The 22,242-nt window shown below is 43.3% G+C and overlaps 1 pseudogene; it reads right to left on the bottom strand.

Moving 5' to 3' along the window:
* Positions 1–370: 370 nt before the first annotated feature.
* LOC147004166 (far upstream element-binding protein 2-like) lies at positions 371–21,800 on the bottom strand (annotated as a pseudogene).
* Positions 21,801–22,242: the final 442 nt, after the last annotated feature.

Below are 22,242 nucleotides of genomic sequence, written 5' to 3'. Positions count from 1 at the left end.
GGGCCAAAAGAATGGGAATGGGTGGGTAGGGAAGTGGGGGGCGCTATGGGGGACTTTTGGGATAGTATTGGAAATGTAATTGAGGAAAATATGTAATAATAAATAAATAAATAAATAAATATATTTAAAAAAAAAAAAAAAAAAGAATGAGCGAGATAGGGAGCACCTCGGCATGAAGGGGATTCCCAGCCCCCTGGGCAGCCGTTGCTCTCTCGCCAAACCAATTAAATATAGAAACCAGTAAAAGAAGCCCCCAAGTGGAACTAAAATGGAGGAAAAAAGTACTTTCACAGATGAAGTTCATATACATTTGCTTCATTTGCCTGCAGAGAGGGAGAGACAGGAATGGTCATGGCAGGAGGTGGCCTGGCTACAAGAGGCTGTGACTCCATGCAGTGGGCCAAGAGGCCAGGCCCAAGCCCCCATAGGCTAAGCAGGGGGCTGTGACTGTCTGTCTTGGGGACTCCACTGGCCGGATTGCTCCTTGATGGAGGAGGATTCTGCAGCAGAAGCCAGAATTGCAGAAGAGACCACACAGGGGAGAAATGCCAGGGGGGATGGGGACTGAGGAGGGAGGCGGCAGCGTCATGCCTACTTCACAGACAAGACCAGGACAGAGGCAAGCACACAAGAGATGGCCTTGCCAGGCAGGGAGGGCCCAGTCCCTTCAGTGGGCTCCCCTATATCCCAGCAGAGCCAGGGCCTCCTGCAACACACAGTTACTTGGACATGGGGGATAAAGATGGTGGAAAAAAAAAAGGCAAAATAGTGATGCTGAGAAGGGGAAAAGATTTTGAGCGAGCGGGTTCAGCAATGGGTGTGGTCCCGACTTCCTGCACCTGGGACACCACAGCAGTTCAGAGTTCCACCTTTGCGGCCGGTGCCCACAGCTCCGGATAACATTGTGCCAACAGTGGCTACTGAAGACCCTTTTCCGTGAGCATCTGCATCCATCGAGCTCTTCCCACGTGCTCAAGCCTGCCATCAAAGGGCACACCCTGCAGGGGAAAGGGTTTCCAGCACTACCCACTAAGGCAGAATGGACGGTGGCCGATGGGTTGAAAGGAGAAAAGAGGAGGAGGAAGGTGGCAGTTTCCACTTGCCTGCTGCTGTCCCTGCTGTGTGGGAGGTGGCTGTGGGCCACCAGGGCCTGGGGTCTGTCCATAGTAAGCACTCAGCCCAGGTGGCACTGTAATCAGGCTGGCAGCCAGGGGTGCTCCAGGACCCCCCCCCCTCCACCAGTGACCACTTGTGCTTGCTTCTTCTAGTACTCCTCCCAGGCCTTGGTGTAGTCATGCTGTGGGGGTGCTGCTGACCTTTCCCCCCTTTTCTTCCTTCCTTCCTTCCTTCCTTCCTTCCTTCCTTCCTTCCTTCCTTCCTTCCTTCCTTCCTTCCTTCCTTCCTTCCTTCCTCTCTCTCTCTCTCTCTCTCTCTCTCTCTCTCTCTCTCTCTCTCTCTCTCTCTCTTTCTTTCTTTCTTTCTTTCTTGTAATACTATTCCCAAGCCTTGGTGTAGTCTGATTGGCCAATGAGTGGAGGCTGGGGGTGGGGTGGGGGCTCCTACTGTGCAGGTGGGGCTGCAGGGGCTGGGGCAGAGCCTGGCACAGGACCTGCGGGTTGCTGGTAGTAGTGGGATTAGTACACAACCCAGGCAGCATTAGGGTCTGTAGCCTCTGCAGCAGCTTTGTTTGGGTCGTGAGGGGCAGGTGGTTTCCACTGGGGTTAGGTATTGCCCCATCGCTGAGGCAGGTCCTGGTGAGGAGGGGACCACCAGCATGTGGGGGCGCCTGGTTGAAGGGTCCAGGGTTGAAAGGCCCCATGGGTCTAGCAGGGCCTGGTCCAGGGCCTGACCCTCTATCTTCTCCTCAATGAGCTGCTTTGCATGGTCAGTCTACTGGGGCGATTTCCTGGATCACAATCAACTTGAAATTGGGGTCCCTGTTGGGCTGCAGCTGCCGAGATATTTCCACAAAGGCGCCTGTCTGCTGTTTAATGGCCTTCACATTCTCCCTGTCTCTGCCAATGACCAGCCCACACTTACGGGGAGGAATGGAGAAAGTCATCTCCCTTCCAGGAGATGACTCAGTTGCCCAGTTGCCTTGGCCTCTGCCCCGACCCCTGCCCCCAGGGAGCATGCCAGGGACCTCTGGGGGACCTAGAGGCCCACTCTGAAGAAGACTCTGGAGGAGGTCATTGATGATCCAGGCTGCGGGTTTACACCGATTTGGAGGCCCCATGATGGGAGCAATCTTCTCAGGGCCAGTCCCATCATCTTGCTTGAACGGGATGCGCACCATTCTGGATCTTCTTTATCATCTCTCCACTTCGGCCAATAACTACACCAACTGAATGCCTGGGTACAGGCACATCAATCAATGCCTCCACCAACCCCAGATCCGTATTCATTGAGGTCCCCAAAGCCACCTTGATCACGTTCTTGCAGGATGTCCATCACTATCTCACAGGCTTGCTGTACTTTGGGTCCCGGATAATCCTCAGTGGCTTGTCCACATTTGTGTTCTGGGAGCCATTCTGAATTAAAATCATCTTCACCCCTGCCTGCTCCTGCAGCTGCTTGATGGTCTCTCCACCCTTGCCAATGACCAGGCCTGCCTTGCCAGCAGGTATCCTGATCTCCTGTACCGTGCCATTCTGACCTCCCATTGATGTTGTCCTGGAACTCTCCTGGGGGAGGGGGGAGGTCATGGCCCTGAGACACGATGTCATCTAGCCATCATCTTTGCCTTTTGGACAGACTCAGGTGCTCCAGTCAGAGCCCTGCTGTGCTCAGGGAGGCCACCACTATCTGGTGAGATCTGAACTTTGCAGCTTGAGTCCTGCTGGATTTTTGTTTATCTGCTCACCACCTCTGCCAATGATCAAGCCCACCATGCGGTTCGGACCCCCATACTCTTTTGTCATTGAGGTCCTATTTGGGAGGATGGATGGGTCCCAGTTGAGAACCAGTCGAATCTCCCTGGGAAGACAGTTTCTTGCTGTCTGTCTGGTCTCCATCTTCCAGCTGTCTCTTTGGTCCCCCGAAAACAAAATCAAGGTGGTAGCAGCACCACCTCCAATTTTGACTGCAATCTGGCGGGGATCCCAGGGCCACAGCCACCAGGAGGCTGTGAGGGGCACCCAGACACACCTCCTCCACCAGGGCCGCCTCAATCTCCAACCCCCTGCGGCACCTTCCACTACCACCAGCAGGAGGCCTGTGGGGAAACCTTCAACCTGGGGCAGGGAAGGGCTTGGTGTGGAGGCTTCAAGCTGAGGAGGCAGCAGTGGCTCACTGCGGGAAGTGGTCTTCTTCTTCTCCTTCTTCTCCTTCTCCTTCTCCTTCTCCTCCTCCTCCTCCTCCTCCTTCTTCTTCTTCTTTTTCTTCTTATTTAATAATAATTTTTATTAGTTATTTTCTTCATTTACATTTCAAATGCTATCCTGGAAGTCCCCTGTAACCTCCCCCATCCTGCTCCTCTACCCACCCACTCCCACTTCTTGGCACTGGCGTTCCCCTGTACTGGGGCATATAAAGTTTGCAAGACCAAGGGGCCTCTCTTCCCAATTATGGCCGATTAGGCCATCTTCTGCTACATATGCAGCTAGAGACACGAGCTCTGGGGGTACTGGTTAGTTCATATTGTTGTTCCATCTGTAGGGTCGCAGATCCCATCAGCTCCTTGGGTGCTTTCTCTAGCTTCTTCATTGGGGGCCCTGTGTTCCATCCTATAGATGACTGTGAGCATCCACTTCTGTATTTGACAGGTACTGGCATAGCTCCACAAGAGGCAACTATATCAGGGTCCCTTCAGCAAAATCTTACTGGCATGTGCAATAGTGTCTGGGTTTGGTGGCTGATAATGGAATGGATCCCGGATGGGTTAGTCTCTGGATGGTCCATCTTTTCGACTTAGCTCCAAACTTCATCTCTAAGCTGGACTCCAGAAATTCAAATAACCCCATTAAAAATGGGGTACAGAGCTAAACAAAGAATTCTCAACCAAGGAATACCAAAGGGCTGAGAAGCACTTGAAAAAATGTTCAACATCCTTAATCATCAGGGAAATGCAAATCAAAACAACCCTGAGAGTCCACCTCACAGCAGTCAGAATGGCTAAGATAAAAAATTCAGGTGACAGCAGATGGCTGGTGAGGATGTGGAGAAAGAGGAACACTCCTCCATTGCTGGTGGGATTGCAAGCTGGTACAACCACCCTGGAAATCAGTCTGGTGGTTCCTCAAAAAATTGGACATAGTACCACCTGAAGATCCGGCAATACCTCTCTGGTGCATATACCCAGAAGATGTTCCAACTGGCAATAAGGACACATGCTCCACTATGTTCACAGCAGCCTTATTTATAATAGCCAGAAGCTGGAAAGAACCCAGATGTCCCTCAACAGAGGAATGGATACAGAAAATGTGGTACATTTACAAATGGAATACTACTCAGCAGTTAAAAACAATGAATTTATGAAATTCTTGGGCAAATGGATGTATCTGGAGGATATCATCCTGAGTGAGGTAACCCAATTACAAAAGAAGTCACTTGATATACACTCACTGATAAGTGGATATTAGCCCAGTAACTTAAAATACTCAAGATACAATTTGCAAAACAGAAGAAAATCAAGAAGAAGGAAGACCAACATGTGGATACTTCATTCCTCATTAGAATAGGAAACAAAATACCCATGGAAGGAGTTACAGAGACAAAGTTTGGGACTGGTCTTTTCTTAATCACCACTAATTTACAGCTCTAGATGGTCAGCAAAGCAAAGTTTCACTTTATTTGTTGTGGTATCTGGTTAACCACAGATGATTCTTCAGCCCCCTGCCCCCCCCAGCTAACCAGAAGCAGAGAATCTCAATTCAAAATAGCAAATAGCTTTGATAGAGTTATTAAATTTCCCTCTATAATTTCAAGAGCAAGGCCCTGTGTCTTCTGCCTTGTTTCAGCATTCTCATCTTATCTTTCAAGTTCCTCAAGAACTTTCCACTGAGTTCTCAACACTCAATGCTTTTTCTATCTTAAAGTTCCAAAGCCCTTCCACAATACAACAGCACACATGCTCAGGACAATTTCAGCAATATCCCACTATGCTGGTACCAACTTGGCTTAGTTAGGGTGTCTATCAGTGTGAGGAAATATCGTGACCAAAAAGTGATGTCGGTCTCCCATGTGTCACCAGTAAATTGCAGGGTGCAGAGGGTAAGAGGAAAAAAGAAAATGCAGAGAGAGAGAGAGAGAGAGAGAGAGAGAGAGAGAGAGAGAGAGAGAGAGAGAGCAGAAGGACCATATCCTTACCGGGAATAGATCTTTTCTTAATACAAAGCAGGCTTAGTATTAATAAAGGAACAAGGCTTTTTTCTTACAAACTTGGGGTTTATTAAAAGGGTAGAAGCTTTTTCTTTCTCTGTGAGCTAGCATTATTCTCCTGCTTCAATAGAAGTTTTTTTTTACTCCAAACGTCTCCCTAGCCTGGCAAGCAAGACACATCTGGACAAAAGGGGAAAGGCTCTAGCAATTGATCCTTTACTTAATCTCCTGGTGTTTTTGGATGAGGTGTTAAATGCCTTAGCCTTCAATTTCTGGCCTCAGAGGAACACAGAAGGCAGGTAAGCTACAGTAGCAAAGTAACTTAGATGTAGATAAGTGAACTTTTATTTATTAGACAGCACCCCTAAATATCTTAAGACACTAGTCTTTCTTTTTTTAAATACGTAAGTCTAAATTTTTTTTTCTAAAAAGGCATGATAACATCGGATGGTATAGCTATTGAGCTACTGGAGAAAACATCTAAAGTCAAATATTCAAATCAGATTCTCCGCTTGGAGATGGATAGCGCTTTCCCAGCTCCAGACAATGCACACATAAACGCCAAATCCAGAACTCCTCGGATTAGTTCTTCAGAGCAAGATCAAGTTTGCTGACAGCTTTTTTCTAAAAAGGATTCCTTTTGAGTCATGATTTCAGAGTGTTCAGTCAGAGTTCAATTGGCCCTACATTCTTGCAAGAACATCAGGGTGGTGGGAACCTGTGGTAAGGAGACCTCCCAAGGACTTCACATCATAGCAGACAGGAAACTGAGAGACAGCAGGCAGAACTGAACTGCTAAAGTCCTCTTTCCACAGAGTCTTCTGTCCTTGTTTTCCAAGGAGCTTGCCCCTCTGAGTCATCGATACAGTAAGACATGGAGCCTCAATGTAACAGCTTCAGAGCAGAGATCTTGTATAATCCTGTGATTAACTGCACAAGATTTGTGTGTACAAAAGTGAAGGTTTGTGAGGATGCACACTGTAGACAGAGCTGACACGCCTTCATCTCCATATATGTCAGTATGCCCACATGCAACACCTTTGGAACACCTATAGGTAATGCTATAACTCCTCTGCTACCCACAAAGTGGGGAAAAACCCACTGTAGCAACAGCTCTGTCCACCCTGACTGCACCAAAGTCATTAGGGTCCCATATGTTGTTACTATAGAGGTAGACACCAGAGGTAGCAAGATCCACGCTGGTCCATGAATAGGCTTGACAGCCTGTCTGGCGATGTCCGGAGACCCTCTGCATGGGAGCCCACAAGGCCACCGATGTATGAAGGCTTCTGGTGGAGTCACTCCTATCCCCTCTCCACCTCTGCCTACGCCAGAGCACGCATGGTTGGGCCACTCAAGTTGCCAGTCTACACTAAGGACCGCTAGGGCACCAAGGGAAAGCATGACAATAAAAAGTCCTACTTTTCTGCCATTGCTCTTCTCCTTCCACTGTGTCAAGGAGATCCTGGGTCTGGGCCCTGGCAGCCGTATTTCAAAGAAAGTTTTTTTAGTGTTTTGAACAGAATCTCAGGAAGCTGAAGTGTATATAATCTTGAAACATTGGGCATTTTTTTTTTCACTCTGAAAAATCTGGAATGATGGAGGAACAGGAAAAGGGAACACAAGAATATGGGAGGGGCCAACACAATATTGAAAACACAACTTTCAAATCTCTTTTGCTGTGACAAAGTTGGTCTGTACTGTTGACCTAAGGCAGAAAATAAGCCCTTGTTCTCCAGATCAGTACTCCTCCTTCAAATAGGAACCAAAGAATTGTTTCTTTCCCAAGTACATCCAAAAATGCTGGAATACACATGCCCTATCTCAAATGATTCACATGACTCCTGGCTTTTATTTCTCAGAGTCCAGCAGTGACCTCTCTCATTGCCAACAGGAGCATCATGCAGCCTCCATGTTGTAGACACAGACTCCTCCACAAACTACACAGCTGTTACTCACAGAGCACATCTTGTTTGGCTTTCTTATAACTTTGAGTGTGTCCATAAGCTCAGAACAATGTTGGGCAAATCTGTGTGGGAGGACACTACCAATTTCATCATAGACCTCACTGGGTGGAAAGGGTATATTTCCCTGGTCAGCTGTCTCAGGTTGGCAGTGTACTGCAACAGCTTCTTCAGACAGTCCATGGACAAGAAGTTCTTCAGAAAATTGACCTCACTGAGCTGGGAACATTTGCTCAGAGCAGGCAGGAGGACATCAGTTTGGAAGCCCATGATCATACAACCCTTCAATTCTAGCTTCTGTATTGTAGCTGTCAATCTTTCTAGCAGTCTTCCTAGAAGTCCATGACTTAAATTTCACAAGGTGACACCACAAGGTCTAGCTGTTTGAGCTGATGGACTATTGGACACTGGGACAGACAACTCATATTGGAATTTGACAGCTTGAATTGTGTGATTGCAAGGGTCTCTAAGGAACCCTCTAAGCACCTAGAGAGACAAAAGAGATCATCTCAGTAAAGTTCAATAGTGACAGGGGGTGGTTTTTCCCTTTATTAATGTGCAATGGTTTATATATTCTTGGACCAGGGAGTGGCACCATCTGGAGCTGTGGCCTTGTTGGAATAGGTGTGACCTGGTTGAAATAAGTGTGTCACTGTGGGTGTGGGCTTAAGCTCTTACCCTAGTTGCCTGGAAGTCAGTCTTCCACTAGCAGCCTTTGGATGAAGACTTAGAACATTCAGCTCCTCCTGTGCCATGCCTGCCTGGATGTTGCCATGCTCCCACCTTGATGATAATGGACTGAACCTCTGAACCTGTAAGCCAGCTCCAATTAAATGTTGTTTTTATAAGACTTGACTTGGTCATGGTATCTGTTCACAGCAGTAAAACCCCACTAAGACAAATGTAAAGCTTATTATTAAATTTTGAGCCTTGATCAGAACCTTTGTTTAGGCCTCATTCTTCTCTCACCCCCTTACCTTAGTTTCAGCCCTCCTTTCAGGTAAACCCAGTTCACCCGTGGCTGCTGGATGGCTACATTTAGGTATGTCCTGTGTATTCCTAAGTTCTCCAAGACTTTTATCATGAAGGGGTGTTGAATTTTGTCAAAAGCTTTTTTGGAATCTAATAAGATGAACATGGGATTTTTCTTTCTGTTTGTTTATATGGTAGATTACAACAGACTGTTTTTCATGTGTTGAATCATCCCTGCATCTCTGGGATGAAGCTTATTTGATCATGGTGATAATCTTTTTGATAGTTACTTGGATTCTGTTTGTGAGTATTTTATTGAGTAGCTTTACATCTATGTTCATAAGGAAAATTGGCCAGTAGTTCTTTTTTTTTTTTCTTCCTTATTTTGTTGATTCATTTTGTGCCTTGGGTATCTGGGTGAGTGTGGCCTCATAAAATGAATTTGGTAATGTTTCTTCTGTTTCTATTTTGGGGAATTATTTTAGAAATGTTGGCTTTAACTCTTCTTCAAACCTCTGGTAGAATTCTGCTCTAGTTTTAACAACTGCTTCTATTTCCTCAGAAGCTATAGGTCTACTTAAATTGTTTAACTGGTTTTGATTTAACTTTGGTAAGTGATGTCTATCTAGAAAATGATCCATTTCTTTTAGATTTTCCAATATTTATGTTACATATTTTTAAGTATGACCCAATGATTCTTTATTTTGCTTAGGTATTTGTTGTTATGTAGTCATTTTCATTTCTTATTTTATCAATTTGAATATTCTCTCTCCATCTAACAGTTAGTTTGGATAAGGGTTTATTGCTCTTGATGTTTTCAATGAACCAACTCTTTGTCTCATTGATTCTTTGTATTTTTCTCTTTGTTCCTATTTTTATTGCTTTCAACCTTCAGTTTGATAATTCCTTGCTATAGACTCCTTTTGGATATGTTTGCTTCTCTATATTCTAGAGTTTTCAGGTGTGATGTTAAGTTGCTAGTATGGTATCTTTCTATTTATTATATACACATTTAGTTCTATGTACTTCCTCTTAGCATTTAGTTAGCTAGGGCGGGGGGGGCATGTTCTAGCCCCCGCAAGCAGTAGAATTTGGCAGCTTCAGTCATGTGACTCTCGCTTTAGAGTCTAGAATAGAAGGGACTCTGGGAGAATTGATGCTGGTTACCTGGAGCTAAGAAATTTGGAGTGATTAAGAAGAGACCAACATCACTGGGGTGAAATTTTCCTAGAGCACAAAGAAAACATGTTCCAGAGATTGTCAAGGTTGTATATCAAGCTGCAGCTGAACTTGGTAATGTCTAAGATTCACCCAGGTGGTACTTGTTTTGTAGCCATTAGGTCATGGGGCTCTGCTGAGTCTTGGCATTGTGAGTAGCCTGGGAAGGTTTGTGTGAAGCTTCAGCTGCAGTTGAAGGCCCAGGTCTAAAGTTGAGGTTTGGCACTGTGAAGAGAGCCTTGAGAAACTATTGGTAAGGCAGGCCTAGGTGCAGCAGAAGACTATTGAAGATGCCAATATCATGGGATGTCCACCAAAAAGAACTGCAAGAGTAGAGTGGAGTCAACAAGAGCCTAGAGTGCTACAGATGGCAGAGCTGGAGGAGTGAAGCAAGGCCTTTGGTAGAGCCTGAAAGATCATGTGTGGATCCCAGACAATGGAACAAGAAGCTGTGATGTTCAAGTTGACTTGGATATCCCAAGATGTTAAAAATACCAGAGCCATGGGATACCTTCTGAGGAATGCTGCTAACAGTAGTGGACTAGCCCAAGGGAAACAAGTTTGTTCTAGTAAACAAAGATAAAAAAGGAGTAGAAGATCTGAAGACCCCTTTCACATCAGACATGGTGATATATAGAGTTTTAAGTTTTAAGCCTTGATGCTGCCATGCTCCCAATTTGCTCATAATGGATTGAACCTCTGAACCTGTAAGGCAGCCAAAATTAAAATTTGTCATTATAAAAGGTACCTTGGTCATGATGTCTGTTCTCAGAAGTAAAACACTCATTAAGATATCCTGGAAAGGGAAATTGTAGAATTGGGACTCTAGTATCAGCCTTCTTCTGCCTACCATGAGCCAAATCTCCTAACACAAAAGTGTCAGTGGTGTGTGTGTGTGTGTGTGTGTGTGTGTGTGTTTGTGACAGAGAGAGAGAGAGAGAGAGAGAGAGAGAGAGAGAGAGAGAGAGAGAGAGAGTCATTGAGGATATCACAGTGTGAATCAATGGATCATGGAGCTGTACCCTTCCCCTGTTGATTGCTATGGTGACATGAGTTATGTTGTAGTAGAGAGACTTGTATTACTTTGTTCTAAGATCATGGATATCCTGAGGATTCTGAGGCAGCATGAGTCAGTTCCCATGTTGTGAGAACAGGAGATTCCCTGTGTTGTCTGGGTCAGACTGAGATCCATGACCAACTGCCGTCAGTACAAATAAAGCTATTTTGACATTTTTCTTATGTTTCTCTTGCCTGTTCATTAGTAACATTCTACTTGTATGGCTCTTCAATGGTTTGTATCTACAGGATTGTGAAACTAATGTGTTTGATGCCAATTTTCATCCTATCAATGGAATTTTGGGGAATTATGGAGATTGTTATCCAGGGTAACTCAAATTTCTATGGGAATAACAAGATGGTAGACTCAACAGTATCAGAGAAAGATTCAATAGAACAAAGAAGAGAGTGTTCCTGCTTTTTTTACATTTTAATTTACTTTTCAAAATTTCTCTCCTGTATCCCACATGGGACTTGAGCTCCTAATTCACCTGATTCCACTCCCTGAGTGCTCTACTACCATACCCAGCATGCACAGCACATGTTTATGAGGCCATATTCTTCAGAGATCATCTTGTATTCAAAGGACACTAGTGAATGACAAATGTCTCTCTCCTTCTCTACAGCCTTTACTCTGTGCAAATCTGAGTTGTCACTATTCATTTCTGATATCTGTCTTTGTTTTGGTAACATTTGCCAAGCTGACCTCTGCACTCCTTTTGTAGCCATTACCAGTATCAATAAAAGCAAATAATTCATACTTGCTTATCTTCATTGTCATGTTCATGAAAATATAGACTAGTAGCTCCATTGCTTCAAAGTCACTGTTGTTATCTGGTGTCCATGAAACAGTTCTTTGTAGGAATTATTCAGTAGGGATGCCCTAGACAGAAGTGAGAGCTGGTATAGGACCACTTGATTCAGAGTCCCCTCGAGGTTGATCTCTACTAGATGTCAGAATTTGAGATTATCTACATCACATGTATATTCATAGGTTGTATTTCTCAGGTAGAAAGAAATGAAGCCAAATACTCTTTTCTGCATGTTTCTGAGAGTTTTGCCTTCACCTACTCCTTTGTATCTTATCTCCACAGTACCAGTGAAGATCAGAAAAGGGCACTCACTACTTTATCTAGCACTGTCGTTATAGAATGCTGTAAACAAACTGTGGATGGTGATAAGGGATACAGGGGTCTTTGAAAGAACAGGCATGCTGTTTATCGATGAGCTATCCCTCAGCATCACCTCTATCTCTGTATTTCTTTTGAGACACTGTTTTACTTTGTAGTCTTGGCTTCTCCACAATGTGCTATGATGACCAGGCATTACAAGTCACAGCAATGTGCTTTCCTCTGCTTCTGTTTTGTTGAGGTTAAGGACATTGGTCACCATTCCTGATCAGATATTTTTTTCTGCCATCAAAGAACTTTTATATTCTACCTATTGTAGGACAAGTCATATAGAACAAATCGTCCTTAGCAAGCAAAATCTATTACATGGGCATGCTTTTAATGTCTTTTGCATTGCAGTGTCTATTTACTTATAGAGGAGGGGACCCTAACCAGATTCATCATTCCAGGCACTCATCTGGGACTTCCTATCTTCCTATAATTCCCAGTTGCTTTCAGATTATGGTGTGACTCACAGTGTAACCACAGAGTTGAGGAAGTTGACCATGGAAGGTATCTCCTCCTCCTGCATCTTCTGCTTTATCCCCCAAGGTCTAGCTAGCATGGAAATGAGACCCTGAATCCAGAACTCAGATGTTCTTCCTCAGCAGTTTACAGTAATGCATCTTGATATCCTACACACATGTTCTTCTTCTTTTTAAAAAATTATTTACATAGCAAAGTCTGATGTAGACTGACCCAGCTGAGGCTAGTCTTAATATTTCATCCTCAAGCCATGAACTCTTGAGTGTGGCTAGGAGTGGGCACTTCACATCCAACAGTGAAACTATTTGTACAGATCTCCTGGCTAATGTCTCTGTTTGAGGCAGTTAGAGGGCAAGAGACACCTTGATTCCTCCAGGCCTCTATTGGCAGGCGAACTGTGATCACAAATGTCATCCCAAGTCTCAATATGATGGGGTTCAGCAGCATACCCCTCTAATTCTTGCACTTGAGAAGAGGAGGTTGAAGAATCAGAAGACCAAGGTTAGTTTTGCTCCATAAAATGTTCATGTCCAGACTGGGATACATGAGAGTCTACAGCAATAAGAAAAATCCCCCATGAAGCCAGTTGAGAACCGTGTGGCCCCATAATTAAGAACTCTATCGCAGCTGCTGATATTTGAGCTCTCTATCAAGCTGGTGCTCAATCTGGTGTATTATGAACTAGCTGGGAGGCCCTTTCTCAGGAAACCAACCATGACAGGGACGGTGGAACACAACTGGGATGCCAGCACTCCTGACGTATTTCATACAGAATATTCTATGCTCTGTCCTGGCTACTCCATCACAGATGCTTGACCTTTCTAGTGGCTAAGCTCTTTCCATATTCTGGACCTTCTTGTCTTAGTAACTCCTTCATGGTTAAAGAGGACATTCTATTCTAGATACTCACTGATGTCCTGAATTTTGATTCATATAGCTTAGCAGTAGACAGCTGTTGGAGCCCGTGTCTGACCATGGGTTTTAGTTGAGCTAAATTAGAAACAAATAAGCAAAGAAATCTCAAAATACGACAAAACACACCTGAATATTTGTTTGAGTCAGGGACTCACTAAATAGCCCCAATTATCTATTTCTCTCATTCATAGAAAATGATGGGCTAGAGCTTACTACATAGAACAGGCTGACCACGCACAAGGTATAAAACAGGGTAGCTTAGAACTTAACAGAAATCCACCTGCCTGTTTTCCAGGTGCTACAATCAAAGTTGTGACCCATCACTCCCTACCTTGAGGTAGCTTTCGATACAGACTTCAATTCTGTTTTCAGGTCCCTGCATTCCTGAATATTCCAGGACACTAAAATATCCTTACCTCAATAGTTCCGGAATCTTTCTGTGTCAGTCTGGCTTCATTCCGTTTTGTCCTTTGCCATTAATTTATAAATTAACTTAGGATTGTATTAGTCAGGGTTCTCTAGAGTCACAGAACTTTTGGGTAGTCTCTATATAGTAAGGGCATTTGTTGATGATTTACAGTCTGTAGTCCAACTTCCAACAATGGTCAGCAGCAGCTGTGAATGGAAGTCCAAGGACCTAGCAGTTGCTCAGTTCCATAAGGCAAGCAGACAAAGAAGAGAGAGAGTAAATCTTCCTTCTTCCAAAATTCTTATGTAGGTCTCCAGCAAAAGGTGTGGCCCAGATTAAAGGTGTGTGTCACCAAGCCTGGATCTGGGACTTGTTTTGTCCCAGATGACCTTGAAAGAAGAGATCTCCCTGTCTTAATCTTCTGGGATTCATAACCACTGTGCCTCAAGATCTCCATGCCAAGATCCAGATCAGAAACTTGTATCTCCCAGCCTCCAGATTAGGATCACATTTGAGCCTTCCAATTCTGGATTGTGTTAGGACCCATAATAGGACAAGCTAATAACTAACAAGTGATCATCCTGAAGTGGCCTGCCTCGATTATTATATAATCTATGACAGGTGAGCCCTCATTAAGCAAGTCTGTGAGGGACTCATTTTAGGAAATATTCTTGCTATTAATATGCTTTTCCTGCTATTATTAAATATATATAAAGATCACTAAGTAGTAGCACACCCCTTTGGAAGCAATGTCTGCAGATCCATGAAGAGTTACTAACTTGTAGTGATGCTATATAGGCAAATAGATGACTTAAGTCTTAATGATGCTCCTATAAGAATTCCTAAAATTATATCTGTGATTATTAAGCTCTTTTATAATGGGACTGCTATTAGGTCCTTTTCTGATAATCAAAGCTGCAATGAGAACTCTGCCAGTCTCTCAAGTGTCACCAGTTAATTGCTCTTAGATGGTAACCAGACTTTCTCTTACTCAGTACATTTCAAGAGGTTGTAAAACAATTAACCAAAGGTCATAAAAAGGGAACTAACGATTTATTATAGGTGCTAGGACAGAAGATAAAATATTGACTGGGTTTATCTATAGAAAATTTCACTTATAACATAGTTATGGTTTTAAACCTTCATTGATCATGTGGAGCTGAGACAAGTGATGGATGTTTAGCTAGATAATCACTCCTAATGCGTATGCATGTAAACATTCTCTGTTGTAAACTTCTAATTCAATTTATGATTTGATTTTCTGTGTGAACTTTTGATGAACCTTTTAACATGAGATCATGTATTCTGGATGATGTTTAAGGGCTGAGGACAAAGAGAAGTGTCAGAACCGAGGGACTGGGGTGAGAGGAATGGAGGTGAGAAGAACTGAGCTGAGAGAGGATCTGAGCTGAGGAGAAGTTTTTAGACAGAAGACTTTTTAGATCAGAAGGAGAATGCAGAGTGGAGTAACTTAGAAATTATAGGTAACATAAAATACCGAGAGAGCAATGTGCAGAATGCAGAAGGAAAGAGGAAAAAGGAAGATGTCGCAGAGGGCAGAAGGAGCAGACAGGCTTCCCTTACCACGGGACAGAACAGGTCCCATGGTAAGGACAAGACAGGTTTAGTCTTTTTAAAGAAACAAAGCTTTTTCTTACAAACATAGGTTTAATGCATTTTGGCATTAAAAAGATAGAAGCCTTCTCTTTCTCTATATAATAAAGATTGGAGCACATTTTTCATCCAGAATAAGTGAGTTCTTTCTACACCAGTGGTTGGTGTTTTGCTCCATACGCATATGTAAGTATGGATGTGTGTGCAAGTATGTAATTGTGAGAATGCATGCAAGCTGGGCCCAACTGGGTTTGAATGAAATGAATAAATGAGCATGAATGAAGCTGAATATGAATTTATGTGAGATCATGCATATTTGCTTATGTAAAAGTTTTTCTTTCTGCAAGTGTTATTCTCTTCTCCTGGTTCAATAGAAGTTTATTGCCCCAAACTTCCCCCTAGCCTGACAAGCATGAGGCATCTGGACAATAGGGAAAAGGCTCTAGCAATTAATCCTTTAATCTCCCGCTGTTTTAGGATGAGATGCTAAGTGCCAGAGACTGCAGTTTCTGGCCTCAGTAGATCACAGAAGGCAGGCTAGCTACAATAGCATAGTAACTTAGACTTAGATACAGCAACCTTAAATTTCTTACCCCAGAAACTTGTAAGATAAAGTCTTACCCTCCGCCTAAGCTCTTCCCTCTCTGCTACCTCAAGAACAACAGGAAAGAAAGAAGATAAATGCCACGCTGGGGCTGGTCCTTGGCAGGATTGTAGTTCATTCCAGATAGAGTCAAGTTGACAACCAGGAATAGCCACGACAATCCATTCCTTGTCAACCTGACACAAATAATATCTTGTGTGCACATGAGACAATAACAAGGTCATGAATCTGCCTTACATAGTATAAGTATTCCTGTACAATCACAAATGCATTCATATTACTTTATAATCCTCATTCTGCTACTGGTTACATGGCCTTAGCTGGTATTTATTTATTTATTTTTATTTAATAATAATTTTTATTAGATATTTTCTTTATTTACATTTCAAATGCTATCCTGAAAGTTACCTATACCCTCCCCCCACCCTGTTCCCCTACCTGCCTACTCCCACTTCATGGCCCTGGCGTTCCCCTGTACTAGGGCATATATAGTTTGCAATACCAAGAGGTCTCTTTCACAATGATGGCCGACTAGGCCATCTTCTGCTACATACACAGTTAGAGACATGAGCTCTAGGGGTACTGATTAGTTTATATTGTTGTTCCACCTATAGGGTTGCAGACCCCTTCAGCTTCTTGGGTGCTTTCTCTAGCTTCTCCATTGGGAGCCCTGTGTTCCATCCTATAGTTGACTGTGAGCATCCACTTCTGTATTTGACGGGCACTGGCATAGCCTCACAAGAGACAGCTATATCAGGGTCCCTTCAGCAAAATCTTGCTGGCATATGCAATAGTGTCTGGGTTTGGTGGATGATTATGGGATGGATCCCCTGGTGGGGTAGTTTCTGGATAGTCCCTTTTAGGAGCCCAGAAGATCGTGAGTTGGATCCCAGACACTGGAGAGTTGGAGTTTAAATTTTTGCTTTTGATTGTGACGGTGCCATGATATTTTTCCCTCTTTTTTAAAAAATATTTTTTATTATTACGTATTTTCCTCAATTACATTTAGAATGCTATCCCAAAAGTCCCCCATATGCTCCCCCCCCACTTCCCTACCCACCCATTCCCATTTTTTGGCCCTGGCATTCCCTTGTACTGTGGCATATAAAGTTTGCGTGGATATTTTTCCCTCTTGAAGGTAAAAAATATTTTATTGGATCTCACAGTTAAGAGACTTTAATTGTAAAAAGACTTTGGATATTTTTAAAGGATTGAACTTTTAATATGTAGAGACTGTGGGACTTCTAAAGTTATATAAGATCTTGGGGATGAATAAGAACTACGGGTTGAGGCTTACTAGTGATATGTTTGTGTGTCAAGTTGACAAGGGCTCAATTGTACTGGCTGGTTATGGGTGTCAACTTGACACAGGCTGGAGTTATCACAGAGAAAGGAGCTTCAGTTGGGGAGATGCCTCCACGAGATCCAGCTGTAAGACATTTTTTCAATTAGTGATCAAGGGGGAAAGGCCCCTTGTGGGTGGGACCTTATCTGGGCTGGTAGTCTTGGGTTCTCTAAGAGAGCAGGCTGAGCAAGCCAGAGGAAACAAGCCAGTAAAGAACACCCCTCCATAGCCTCTGCATCAGCTGCTGCTTCCTGACCTGCTAGAGTTCCAGTCCTGACTTCCTTGGTGATGAACAGCAGTATGGAAGTGTAAGCTGAATAAACCCTTTCCTCCCTAGCTTGCTTCTTGGTCATGGTCTTTGTGCAAGAATAGAAACCCTGACTAAGACACATGGGTATTTTGTTCCCTATTCTAAGGAGGAATGAAGTATCCACACGCTGGTCTTCCCTCTTCTTGATTTTGTTGTGCTTTGCAAATTGTATCTTGGATATTCTAAGTTTCTGGGCTAATATCCACTTATCAGTAAGTGCATATCTAATGACTTCTTTTGTGATTAGGTTACCTCACTAAGGATGAAATACTCCAGATACATCCATTTGCCCAAGAATTTCGTAAATTCATTCTTTTTAACAGCTGAGTAGTACTCCATTGTGTAAGTGTACCACATTTTTCTGTTGAGGGACATCTGGGTTCTTTCCAGCTTCTGGCTATTATAAATAAGGCTGCTGTGACCATAGTGGAGCAAGTGTTCTTATTACCAGTTGGAACATCTTCTGGGTATATGCCCAGGAGAGGTATTGCAGGATCTTCAGGTAGTACTATGTTCAATTTTCCAGACTGACTTCCAGAGTGGTTGTACAAGCTTGCAATCCCACCAGCAATGGAGGAGTGTTCCTCTTTCTCCACATCCTTGCCAGCATCTGCTGTCACCTGAATTTTTGATCTTAGCCATTCTGACTGGTATGATGGGGAATCTCAAGGTTTGTTTGTTTGTTTTTTTTTTTTTTTGATTTGCATTTCCCTGATGATTAAGGATGTTGAACATTTTTTAGGTGCTCCTCAGCCCTTCGGTATTCCTCAGTTGAGAATTATTTGTTTAGCTCTGTACCCCATTTTTAAAAATGGGGTTATTTGAATTTCTGGAGTCCAGCTTCTTGAGCTCTTTGTATATATTGGATATTAGTCCCCTATCAGATTTAGGATTGGTAAAAATACTTTCCCAATCTGTTGGTGGCCTTTTGGTCTTATTGACAGTGTCTTTTGACTTACAGAAGCTTTGCAATTTTATGAGGTCCCATTTGTCATTTCTTGATCTTACAGCAGAAGCTATTGGTTTTCTGTTTAGGAATTTTTTTTCCCTGTGCACTTATCTTTGAGGCTTTCCCCACTTTCTCCTCTATTAATTTCAGTGTCTCTGGTTTTATGTGGAGGTCTTTGATCCACTTGTACTTGAGCTTTGTACAAGGAGATAAGAATGGATCTTAGCTGGTATTTATAACTACTTCCCTCTACTACCCATTCTGTATTTCCTTCACCCTCAGCAAGCACCTCAGCAGGTCTTGGCTCTTTTCCTGGATGATTGACCCATACCTTCATTCCTTGTGGGTCTGTGTCCTTTCTCATCCTGCTTGGATTAGGCTGTTGTAGTTTCCATTGACTTTAATCCTAGGACATGGTAGTACTAAGAGATACCCTAAGGCTTCTCCTACATTCCAGACATAATGCTGCTTACCTACGTTGTGGAGAGGCAATCCAATTTTCTCATGGTAATCTGGATCTATCACCTCTCCTAAATCTGGATCTATCACCTCTCCTAAAACTGTTATTCCTTTCTTAGCCTGTTGATTCAAGGTGTTAAGAAGCCCAACATGACCAGGGGGACATCTGAGTTTTCAGTTCAATGGAATGTTTGCTGTGGCTCCTGGTAGGAGCACTTCCCCCTCTGGAACCAAAACTTCTAGGCCAGCATAACCTAGAGTAGTGGGGACATGAAGCAAAAATTTTCCTAGAAGGTCACTAGGAATGAGAGTGAGTGGAACTATTCCCTTTTCCACCCCTTGATTCCTGGGCCCATGAATCCTGGCCAGAGGAGAAACCGTACCATATATTGGATGCTGATTCAAAGCATATACAGCCTTCTGAAGAACTCTGCCCCAGACCTCTATATTGTTCCCACCTAATTGGCCCTGTAACTGTGTCTTCAAAAGGCCATTCCATCTTTCTATCAGACCACCTGCTTCAGGATGATGGGGAACATGGTAAGACCAGTGTATTGCATGTTCATGGGCCTACTGTTGCACTTCTCTGACTGTGAAATGAGTTCCTTAGTCAGAACCAATACTGTGTAGAATACCATGATAGATAGATAAAGCATTCTGTGAGTCCATGAATGATGGTTTTAGCAGAAGCATTACATGCAGGAAAGGCAAATCCATAACCAGAATGAGTATATATTCCAGTAGGAACAAAACTTTGTCCTTTCCACTGAGGAAGTGATCAATGTAATCAACCTGCCACCAGGTTTCTGACTGGTCACCTGGAGGAATAGTGCCATATCTGGGGCTCATGTTGGTTTCTTCTGTTGGCAGATCTGGCATTCAGCCTTGGTGAGTGGAGGTCTGTGTTGTTGAGCCCAAGCATAGAGGTCCATCTCAGTCACCATGGCCACTTTGTTCATGTGCTCATTGAACAATGACAGGGATAGCTAGGGAAAGAGGCTGACCATCCACAGAACTGGTCATCCCTTCCACTTGACTATTGAACTCCCCTTCAGCTAAAGTCACCTTTTTCTGAGTATTTACATGGGACACAAATATCTTCATATCCTTTGCCCATTTGGAGAGATCTATCCATATACTTCTTCCCCAGATGTCTTTCTCACCAATTTTCCAATCATGATCTTTCCAAGTCCCTGACTATACAGCCAATCCTTTGGCTACAGCCCCTAAATTAGTAAACAATCGTACATTTGGCCGTTTCTTCTTCCAAACAAACTGTAATACTATGTGTACTGCCTGAAGTTCTGCCCACCATGAAGATTTTTCTTCACCTGTGTCTTTCAGGGTTGTCCCAGAAAGGGGTTGTAATGCTGCAGCTGTCCACTTCTGGGTGGTGACTGCATAACGTTCAGAGCCATCAGTCAACCAGGTCCTAGTCTTCTCTTCTTCAGTCAGCTGATTATAGGGAACACTCCATGAGGCAATAGGCACATGCTTGGCAGCAGATGGTATTGTAACAGGAGTAGAAACCATAGGCATTTGAGCAACTTCTTAATGTAACTTGCTTGTGCCTTTAGGACCTGTTTGGCCCAATCATGTATATACCACTTCCATTTGATAATAGACTGCTGCTGTGCATGTCCTGCTTTATGACTTGGAGGGTCTGATAGCACCCAGCTCATGATGGCCTTTATCAGAAATACAAGAATGTAAAACACTCTGAAGAACTTTTAACTGAGAAGTAAATTTAAAATGAGAAGAACCTGAGTGGGTGAGGAAATACTGTCAAGTGCTCTTCTGCACACACTCAGGTGTAACCTCACCTCTTTTTTTAACATGGCTAATTGTATCAGCTGAATATATATATATGTGTGTGTGTGTGTGTGTGTGTGTGTGTGTATTAAAGATTTGATTATTTATTTCATATGTAAATACACTGTTGCTCTCTTCAGAGGAGGACTTGGGATCTCATTACTGATGATGGTGAGCTACAATGTGATTGCTAGGAATTGAACTCATGAGTTCTGGAAAAGGATTCAGTGCTATTAACTCCTGAGCCAACTCTCCAGCCACTTGTGTATATTTTAAGATGGATTCTTACTCTATTTCTCACGGCAATTCTTCTGCTTTGGTTTGTGAAGGGCTTGGATTATCAGTACCCTATTCCATCACCAGCATGCATCAATTTTGCACTCACACTTTTTTTTGTAATACTCGGTTCTTTGTTTTACATTTGTCTTTGAGTTCTTTAAACACCTCCTGCCTTGCGTTCGTGAGGTGAGTACTTGAAGGTATGGGCTACTAAGCCTAGCTGGCTAACATTCCGTAGTCCTATGTTACACCAATCTTTCATACCTGGAGGATTATTAAGTCTCAACCAAATCTTGATTCTTCTTGATCATTTTCTTGATCATTTTTATAATTTGTTAGAGAAAGATAGGGATGAACTGTTAGAAAGAGCATAATGGCGACATTGTGCCCTTAGTAGGGTAGTTGGTAAGGATATGGGATTTCATTTGTCTATTCTTCCAACTATATACAAAGCACACATGTGAATATGTGTGCTCTACATATAACCTTTGCTTGGTAGGTGAATTTCACAATAAATACATTATTTTAATATCTTCTTTGTGAAGCCTCAAGATAGACTCTTAGACCTCAGGCTTTCTAGATTTGTGTACTTGCACAAGGACACACCCCATTCCTGTTCCTGGATTATTCTGCAATGTTACCCAGGCACGATTTGGGCCATAAAGCGTAGCAGAAACAAATTCCTCAAAACCTGGTGGAAAAGGTTGTAGTACTTTTATTTATTCATAAGCGGTAAAAAGCAAATAAATGGTAAAACGTGTCCTCATTCGTTCGTTCTCACAAACACTCTCTCACTAACCTTTCCAGTCTGGTAGGCGTATCCTTAGCTCCCTGCAGCACACTGGCAAGATGCGATTTGATGTTCCTTGCTTTGGGTCCTCTGGAGCAGAGCTGCAGAGTGCTGGAAGGTCTGTGTCCATGTGGAGTCCAAACAGATTTATTTCTCAACTCGAACTTTCTCCTCTGGGCCCTCGGGAAGTGAGTGATTTTGCTGTGCCAGACTGGAGTTTTTAAGCTAAATCTAGCCAAGTACAACTACAGCGTTCCAAACATTATTTCATGTACTTTTTTTTTTACTAGGTATTTTCCTCATTTACATTTCCAATGCTATCCCAAAAGTCCCCCATAGCCTCCCCCCCACTGCCCTACCACCCCTCACTCCCACATTTTGGCCCTGGCGTTCCTGTGTACTGGGGCATATAAAGTTTGCATGTCCAATGGGCCTCTCTTTCCAGTGATGGCTGACTAAGCCATCTTTTGATACATATGAAGCTAGAGAAATGAGCTCTGGGGAGTACTGGTTAGTTCATAATGTTGTTGCACCTATAGGGTTGCAGACTCCTTTAGCTCCTTGGGTACATC

Source organism: Mus caroli, unplaced genomic scaffold (genome assembly GCF_978045245.1).
Source record: "Mus caroli unplaced genomic scaffold, Mus_caroli_1 scaffold_6, whole genome shotgun sequence".
Taxonomy (NCBI): domain Eukaryota; kingdom Metazoa; phylum Chordata; class Mammalia; order Rodentia; family Muridae; genus Mus; species Mus caroli.
This window is presented reverse-complemented; position numbering and strand designations above follow the sequence as displayed.